General features: G+C 43.9%; 1 long non-coding RNA gene across 1 annotated transcript; it reads right to left on the reverse strand.

Annotated features, from left to right (window-relative positions):
- Positions 1–4622: 4622 nt before the first annotated feature.
- Positions 4623–5572, reverse strand: LOC144680373 (uncharacterized). The gene is made up of 2 exons (XR_013576553.1): positions 5367–5572; positions 4623–5067 (listed from the first exon to the last, which is right to left on the reverse strand). It is a non-coding gene; the product is annotated as an uncharacterized LOC144680373 (long non-coding RNA).
- Between the last annotated feature and the right edge of the window lie 2304 nt (positions 5573–7876).

Here is a 7876-nt window from a genome sequence, read left to right on the forward strand (position 1 = left end):
TTGTCAGACCTCCGATGAGGAGTTGTTTGCCCTGCTAATCTCCTTATCAAAACTGTCACCAGACCTCAGATAAAGGCAGAGCGCTCAGATTGATTTGGAACTCATTCCATGACAGGGCTTTTACTGAATTAGGGGAGAGAGTCTAGAATGGGCCAGTGTGCTGGACCATATCAAGGGCTCTGTTGCTGCCAATGTGATGCATAACCAGTTCTATCAGGCCTCAGCAGCTTCCATGCAGGAAACATTTCCACTTTGGCTGGCGTGCCCAAAATGACAGCTCATGGTCTTGCACTAATTCTAAGGCCATCCAGGAAAGAGGCTTTTAAAGGTTTCAACGATTGCAGGGTTTCAAGTGGTTGCACCTCGACAACCCATAGTCCAGGTGAGGCATTCTCGGTGAGAAGACTACAAAGAAACCTTGAAGCTTCTGAGCATGATAAAATGCCACGGGTCGTGGGTTGATGATGTGTGAGTGGCGATCGGTGCACGATCTTGCCTCATCAGTCTGCGTTGAGGAGCAATATCGAGGGGACATATGGTCCTCTTATGCTGCTGCTCCCTGTTGACCCATCCATCTGGTTACGCCTGAAAGAATGATCTGTCTACTTTGGGAGCAGATGACAGGAGTGCATCCCTGGTGAAATATGACATCCAACTGCTTATAACTGCCATGCACGCCGACTTAGTGAGGGCATGAGTGAAATCATTGTTCTAGTTAAAGTTGCCTAAGGACGTGGGAGAAGGGAATGCTGTTCAGGCTCTACAGTGGCCATTTATCCCTAGGGCTATGTATTTAACCATTGTTTAGCAAATGACCAAATCAACATCAGGGCCAATGGTGAGTACTGATGTTTAATTCAGCCCTCAGTAAATATGGAACTTTGGAGAAAAATAATCTCCGTGAGCAAAAAGGTGCTGGGGCCTTCCAGTCAGCAAGCAAGAAAACCAATTATAAAAATGTGTTGACACCTTACTCCTCCTGGAATCTGGTAGCTGTCATTGTCATGGGCATATCTGCCATGTCATACCCCTGGTGTGGCCTCTTCGTGTGGCTAATCGATATCTTGGTCCTTGTCAGCTTCATCCCCTTCAACGGCCTCCTCACCTGAGGAGACATCGCGCTCCTCCATGTCTCTCTCAGGAAACACATACAGGAGGAGATGACCAATCACAGATACTCAATGACAGCTCCGAATCTCAATGGATTCTCACATGAAGGAGCCCCATTAGCCATGGAGCAATGGTCCTTCAATGGGCATTTGGACCTCGAGGACAGTACCCAGCTGAGCCCGATTGTCCATGGTTTAAGCAAATAATTAATAGGGTGCCTCTTCACTCTGCCCAAAAGATGAGTCATTAACTCCTCCCAACCACTCAGAGACCCTTTCCATATTGTTTTTTTGATAGCTTTTTCAAACTGTGTCATTACCTTCAAGTCTCCAAGGTGGTTTGAATACAATTTGGGAGTGCTTCTAGAACTTTCCAAACTCCCCCCTTCCCCTCTGGTCCTTCCACCCCCACCAGTCATGCCTCCATGCCACCCTTCCCCTCTGATCTTTTCCCCCTCTAGTCCTGTCTCCGTCCCACCCCTATCCGCTGGTCGTGCCTCCCATGCCCAGCCTTGGCGCAGCTTGGGCTACCAGCACCCAAAATGAAAGTGTGAATGGTTAACAGAAAGGTGAAAGCAACATCTACTGACCTCCAAGTCGTGGGTGAAGTGAAGCTCACCAGGTGCATGCCGCTTATTTACAGTCATAAAACAGAACGTTCCAATGACCCGCTGACAGGGTATTTAATTCTGGCAAGGTGGCCTTTTAATGAGCATGCATGAGGTGCTAGTGCCTGCAAATAGGGTTCCCGACATTGCTCGTCGGGATGCTCGACCCGCCTTCAACCCACCTTGAAAGCCAGGAGAACAAAATTCCAACAGTTTATCCCGACATCAGGAAACAGAATTTTTGCCTCCCGCCAAATTAAGTGCCCCTGCCTGCCAAATTTCCCACAGCCCATGGGAGCAGTGAATTCCACCCTACAAAGCTGACTTACAGAGCTGCCGGCCAATCGGATTGGCTGGTAGCCCTTTAAGATGGGACTGCCTGCGAATTGCTGTGGGGCAGCCACTGGGACCTTGGGCGGGTTCCCTTCCCTCCCACTGACTTTTTAGCCAGGGTAAGTGGTCCATAAAGCCACACAAAATCCAGCATTGAACTTTGTGGTATAGAAGGAGGCCATTCAACCCATCATATGTCTGCCAAGTCTACCCAATTATTCCCTTTTCCCTTCCCTTCATTTCTCTTTCAGACATTTACTTATTCACTTCCCTTTTAAAAGGCTTTATGGGTTCAGCTTGCCCCACTGTTTCTGCTGAGAAATTTCATGTCCTAAGGATACTCTGGATAACATTTCTCCCAATTTCCCCCTTTGTTGATGAGCTTAAATACATCCTCCACTGACTATTGACTCGTGTAAATATAGGAATAATTTATGCATCATCTGATCATGAGCATGTTGAAGGACTAAATGTTTATTTTTTGTAAAGAAAAGAGCATGCAAAGCCTGACATCAGCATTAAATCCAACACTTTCCTCGATGCCTTTGTTAAACCTTAAATGGAGCGACTGACTGGGTCTGAAAATTAGCACGGAGTTAATCCGAGAAAGCTGAAGCTATTTGGTGGGAGCTGGGTAATGCCAAGGTGAGCGTGATCACAGCACACTTACATTTAACGCTCTTGTAATGTCGAGTAGTGATTTGAATATCCAAAAACGTAAATCTTACCATCACGCAACAAGAACAAGGGCCGATTCATTCAAGGGCATGGTGGAAACAAAATAACTGAAGTATTGAAGCAGGCGGTGGAGTGATCAGCCGTTGCTATTGGTTTAAGCCCAAAGGTTGAACAGAGAATGCATTTAAAGTATGTCAGTGACTCTGGATTAGGCAGACAAACTATCAGCCAGGTTTCCTGCTCCTGAATATTAACCAGATCTTTTTAATGAAAGGTGTATGAGTTTAGATGTCAGGTAAACATTGACTCAGACTCTGCTGTAATGCCCTCCATTGTCACACAGTTTGCCACAGTCTTTGCCTGGATTCAAACATAAAGGATGGCAACTTTGACTAGGTAATGGAAGTTTTCCATAACTTTGCCCTTGGTAATGCTTCTGAGAAATACAAAATGATTAAGGGCGTGACTTCATTTTTTCCAATTTGGTCTTGGAATGTGGACAACGTTAACATAGCTGCATTCATAACCCATCCATAATTATGGTTGTTTGGCAGTACAGAACTTGAGTATTGCTGAAAAAAGGGACATGTCAAAGCTTTTTGTCTTGCACTCTTCAGAATCTTCAGGGTACTCTGCAAGAATATCAATGTAGGGGGAAAACAAAAATTGTTATTTTCCCCCTATGTTAGTATTCTTGCACAGTGTCCTGCTGAGTGCAAGTTGAAAAGCTTTGACATGTCTCTTTTTTCAGCAATATCATCCATAATTGCCCTGAAAAGGTGGTGGTGAACTGATGCTGATACTATAATGGTGATCCCATGGTTATACCCATTTCGATTTTTGTAGGGTATTTCAGGATGTTGACCCAATAATGATGAAAGTACTCATGAAAAGTGGCAGTCAATTTGTGCACAGCAAGTTCCCACAAACAGCAATGACCAAGTGATCTGTTTTCATGGTGCTAGTTGAGGGCTTGTGTGAGGCATAAATACTGGTGCAGGTCAGTTGGATCAAGTGGCTTGTTTTTACACTGTAAATTCCATGCAATTCTATGTATGGTGATGTGTCCAAGTCAAGATGGTTTGCTGCTTGGAGGGGAAACTGGAAGTGATGGTATTCCAATGATATTGCTGCTCTTATCCATTCTGGTGTTGATGATTGCGAAGCAGTGAAATGCTGTCAAAATAAACTTGATAAGCTGCTACTGTGCATTCCGTAGATTGTACATACTTCAGCCAGCAGTAGTGTAGGGGGCGGGTGCTGAGCACACAGTCAGGACACCAGTCAAGCAAACTGTACTCAAAACAAAAACAGAATTACCTGGAAAAACTCAGCAGGTCTGGCAGCATCGGCGGAGAAGAAAAGAGTTGACGTTTTGAGTCCTCATGTCCCTTCAATCGAAACGTCAACTCTTTTCTTCTCCGCCGATGCTGCCAGACCTGCTGAGTTTTTCCAGGTAATTCTGTTTTTGTTTTGGATTTCCAGCATCTGCAGTTTTTTGTTTTTAAGCAAACTGTACTCTCCTGGGTGCTCTTGAGCTTCTTCAATGCTGTTGGTGCCCTCACTTGGGCAAGTGGTAAGCATTCCATTACCATCGTAAGTTCAGCCTTGTCAGAGGTGGAGAGACTCGGCAGGGTCAAGAGGTGAGTCTCCTTGAATTAAAGAGAGTCCAGACAAAATGCTGAGAGCTGTGACCTCGATGCACTGGCTTTAAGCACATAATCTCTTGAATAATTCAAGAGGCAACTGGAGTTAAAAGAAAGCACCTTTCACAACTTCCTGATGTCCCAAAGCACTTTACAGCCAATAAAGTTCTTTTGGAGTGTAATCACTATTATAATGTAGGAAACACGGCACCCAATTTGCACCCAGTAAGTTCTCAGAAACCAAATGATCTGTTCCGGTGATTTTGGTTGAGGTACATAGAAAGCGTAGGATTTTGGAGAACTCTCCTACTCTCCTTCAAATAGTGTCATGGGATCTAAATAGCGTTTAGATGTTGATACAATTATCTGTTTAAAGCAAGAACACAGAGTTGTAATCACAAATCAGCAGTAGACACTTTAGACAGAGTTCTCCTTTCCTTCTATTGCTTAACTGTGGGATGATTAATGGCCCGGATGTTGCAATCAGCAGCAAAGTGATGGCTCTCGCTGCTGACCTTGAAGGAAGCTGCCACAAAACAAAGATCTAACGATCCCCGTGGCATGGATTTCACCTTTCCAGCCATTACTTTCATTCTGGCCTCAGCTCAAAGGGATCTCAGGTGTCCAGCAACGGTGATGTCATCAGAAACAAAAACAGAAAATGTTGGAAAAACTTAACAGGTCTAACAGCATCTGTGGAGAGAAAAACAGAGTTCACGTTTCGAGTCCGTTATGACTCTTCTTCAGAGCGAAAGAGAAGTAAAAATATGATGAAATTTATACTGTTTAAGGGGATGTGGAGCAGGTGAAGCTGGATAGAAGACCAGCATTAGGTGAGGGATTGACAGATATGTCATGAACAAAAGGAACAAAGTGGGTGTTAATGGTAGTGGTAAGGGCTAAAGGAGTTGCTGATAATGGCATTAAGGTAAGAAAGCAGAATGTAATAATAGCAGGACAAGGGTAAGCACTCTGAAATAAAAGCAAAATACCGCAGATGCTGGAAACCTTTTCTTGTTAAGGCGTCGGATGAGATGAAGAATAAAATAAAACTGGGGACAAGGACAGCTTTGAGATAGGGTGAGTCGGTGCTGCTGGAGGGAGAGGTCGAGTGTGTTCATATGGCGGTGCATGGCACTGAGTGTGGGTCTCAGGATACGGCGAGAACAGCAGTCCGAGGAATGTTGTATGTACCAGAGATACCTATAATCCTGAATGGATTCAAAACATGATATCATCAGTCAGGTTAAGTAGCCAATCACAATGAAGAATTCTCACAGACAGCAAACCAGGAAGTAAAAAGCACCATCACTTATTAAACGTTTTATGGACGGCAAAATAAATACTAGGATATACACCGGGGATTAAGTTAGAAGCAAAAATAACACAAATGTGAAAAAAACTTTATTAATCCATGGAGCCTTTTATGATAATGGAGAAATCTGACATTAGTTTTTCAAAGTCAGAGAAATTGTTCAGCATTAATTGTGAACTTACTACTTTATTAAAAATCTAGTTATGCCTTATTCAACAAGGCATAACTTTTCAAAGTCTTTATAGTGAAACTAATAGGTAAAAGTGGAAGCTCATGACAATGCAACTGATTTCAAAAGATTTCCACCTGCGGGAACTTCAACAGTACAGCCTGGGAAGGAGCAGGAAATTACTGACAACATTCAGAATTCCACATTTAGCTGTGCACACAATCACAGAATTGTTACAGCACAGAAGAAGGCCATTCGGCCCATTGTGTCTGCGCCAGCTCTCCAAATGAGCAATGCTATTCCCCCATTTTCTGCCCATAGCCCTGCACATTCTCCCTTTTCGATATTAATCCAATTCCCTCTTGAATGCTTCGGTTGAACCTGCCTCCACCACACTCTCCAGCAGTGCATTCCAGATCTCCACCACTCACTGCATGAAAATGTTTCTCCTCAAGTCACCATTGCTTCTTTTGACAATTACCTTAAATCTGTGCCCTCTCGTTCTTGATACTTCCACCAGTGGGAACAGTTTTTCCCTGTCTACTTCGTAACAGATACCAGAAGTTTCTGTCAGTTTCACAGTTGTAATGGCGCCAAACACTGACAATTTCAGACAAATTACAGGCCACTTTACTATGTTAGTATCCAAGTTCCAAAGACTTGGGTGTTAGCTGTTCAAAGTTTGCAGTAGAATTACATCATTAAGCTGGGCATGCTCTTAATACAATAACGAGCATTGTTCAAATGAGGTAGGCCTTAACTATATAGACTAATAGCGGATGCTTATCTTAACAAATCCCATGAAGTTTGTACTGCACAATGTATCATTTCAGTCACTAGAAGAGATATGTTAGTGAATCAAATAGATTTGGGTTGAAGGGAGCGGGAGGCTTGAAAAGATTAAACAAAACCAGTAATTAAATAAGTTACACATTTAAATAAACAGAGGGAAAAAATCAGAGAGATAATTGTAAGTGAAAGCAGTTCAGTTTTGCCAATCAGATGATGAAAGTTTGGCTTTGGTGTGAGTTAAGTGTCACATTCAGATTATTGGAAGCAGTTCACTGGCTGAGATGAATACACTGTGTACATTTTTCAAGAACAAAATATAAGCATGTTTAAAAAGAAAATGATGTTGAAAAGCTTTTCCTAAAACAGCCCAGCTTTCGATCCTTGATGAAATTCAATATCCAAAACAAGGCCTTCGGGTATATCATAGGGTCCGGAGACTGCTGCACCTACAGCCTCCATAGTTTGCATTGATTTTCATTTTTACATTTACTTATTCCCTCCAAATCCAACTTAAACCTTTAGCGTGACTTCCACGGGGAGTTTGGTTTGCACTCGAGACATGTGCCATTGGTCTAGTTGCAGACAATGCTCCCAGTCCCCTAGTGCAATGTTACAGGCGCTGCCTGGAAACTGGGCATAATCCGCAGGAGTAATCCACAGGCACAATCCCATTGTATAATTCCCAGCTACAATTGCCCAGTACAAACACTGGGCACACTTCCCTGGTATTGCCATTTGACACAGTTCCCTGATACAGCACCGGGTGCAATTCAATGCACAATCTCCTAGGCTCAGTACTCTCCCCCCACCACCCCTGCTCTCAATGGCACAATTCTCCATCACTGTCCCTGGACTGTTCCATGGCACAACCCCTGTGCATAGTCCCTGGGCACGTTTGCCAGACACAACTCCTGGCCCAGTGCCCAGATACAATTCCATGGATATAGCTATTGGGACAGACCTTTCTGCCTCAGAAGGCGATGGAGGTGGGGTCTTTGAGTATTGTTAAGGCAGAGGTAGGTGGATTCTTGTTAGGCAAGGGAATCAAAGGTTATCAGGGTTAGATGGGAACGTGGAAGTCGAAACACAAGAGGATCAGCCATGATCTTATTGAATGGTGGAGCAGGCTCAAGGGGCCGAATGGTCTACTCCTGTTCCTATTTCTTGTGTTCTTATTTCTTACGTGCAGCCTCCACGCACAGTCCCCGGGGCATTATCCCCAGGAA

This window comes from Cetorhinus maximus, chromosome 5 (genome assembly GCF_964194155.1).
Source record: "Cetorhinus maximus chromosome 5, sCetMax3.hap1.1, whole genome shotgun sequence".
In the NCBI taxonomy this organism is placed as follows: domain Eukaryota; kingdom Metazoa; phylum Chordata; class Chondrichthyes; order Lamniformes; family Cetorhinidae; genus Cetorhinus; species Cetorhinus maximus.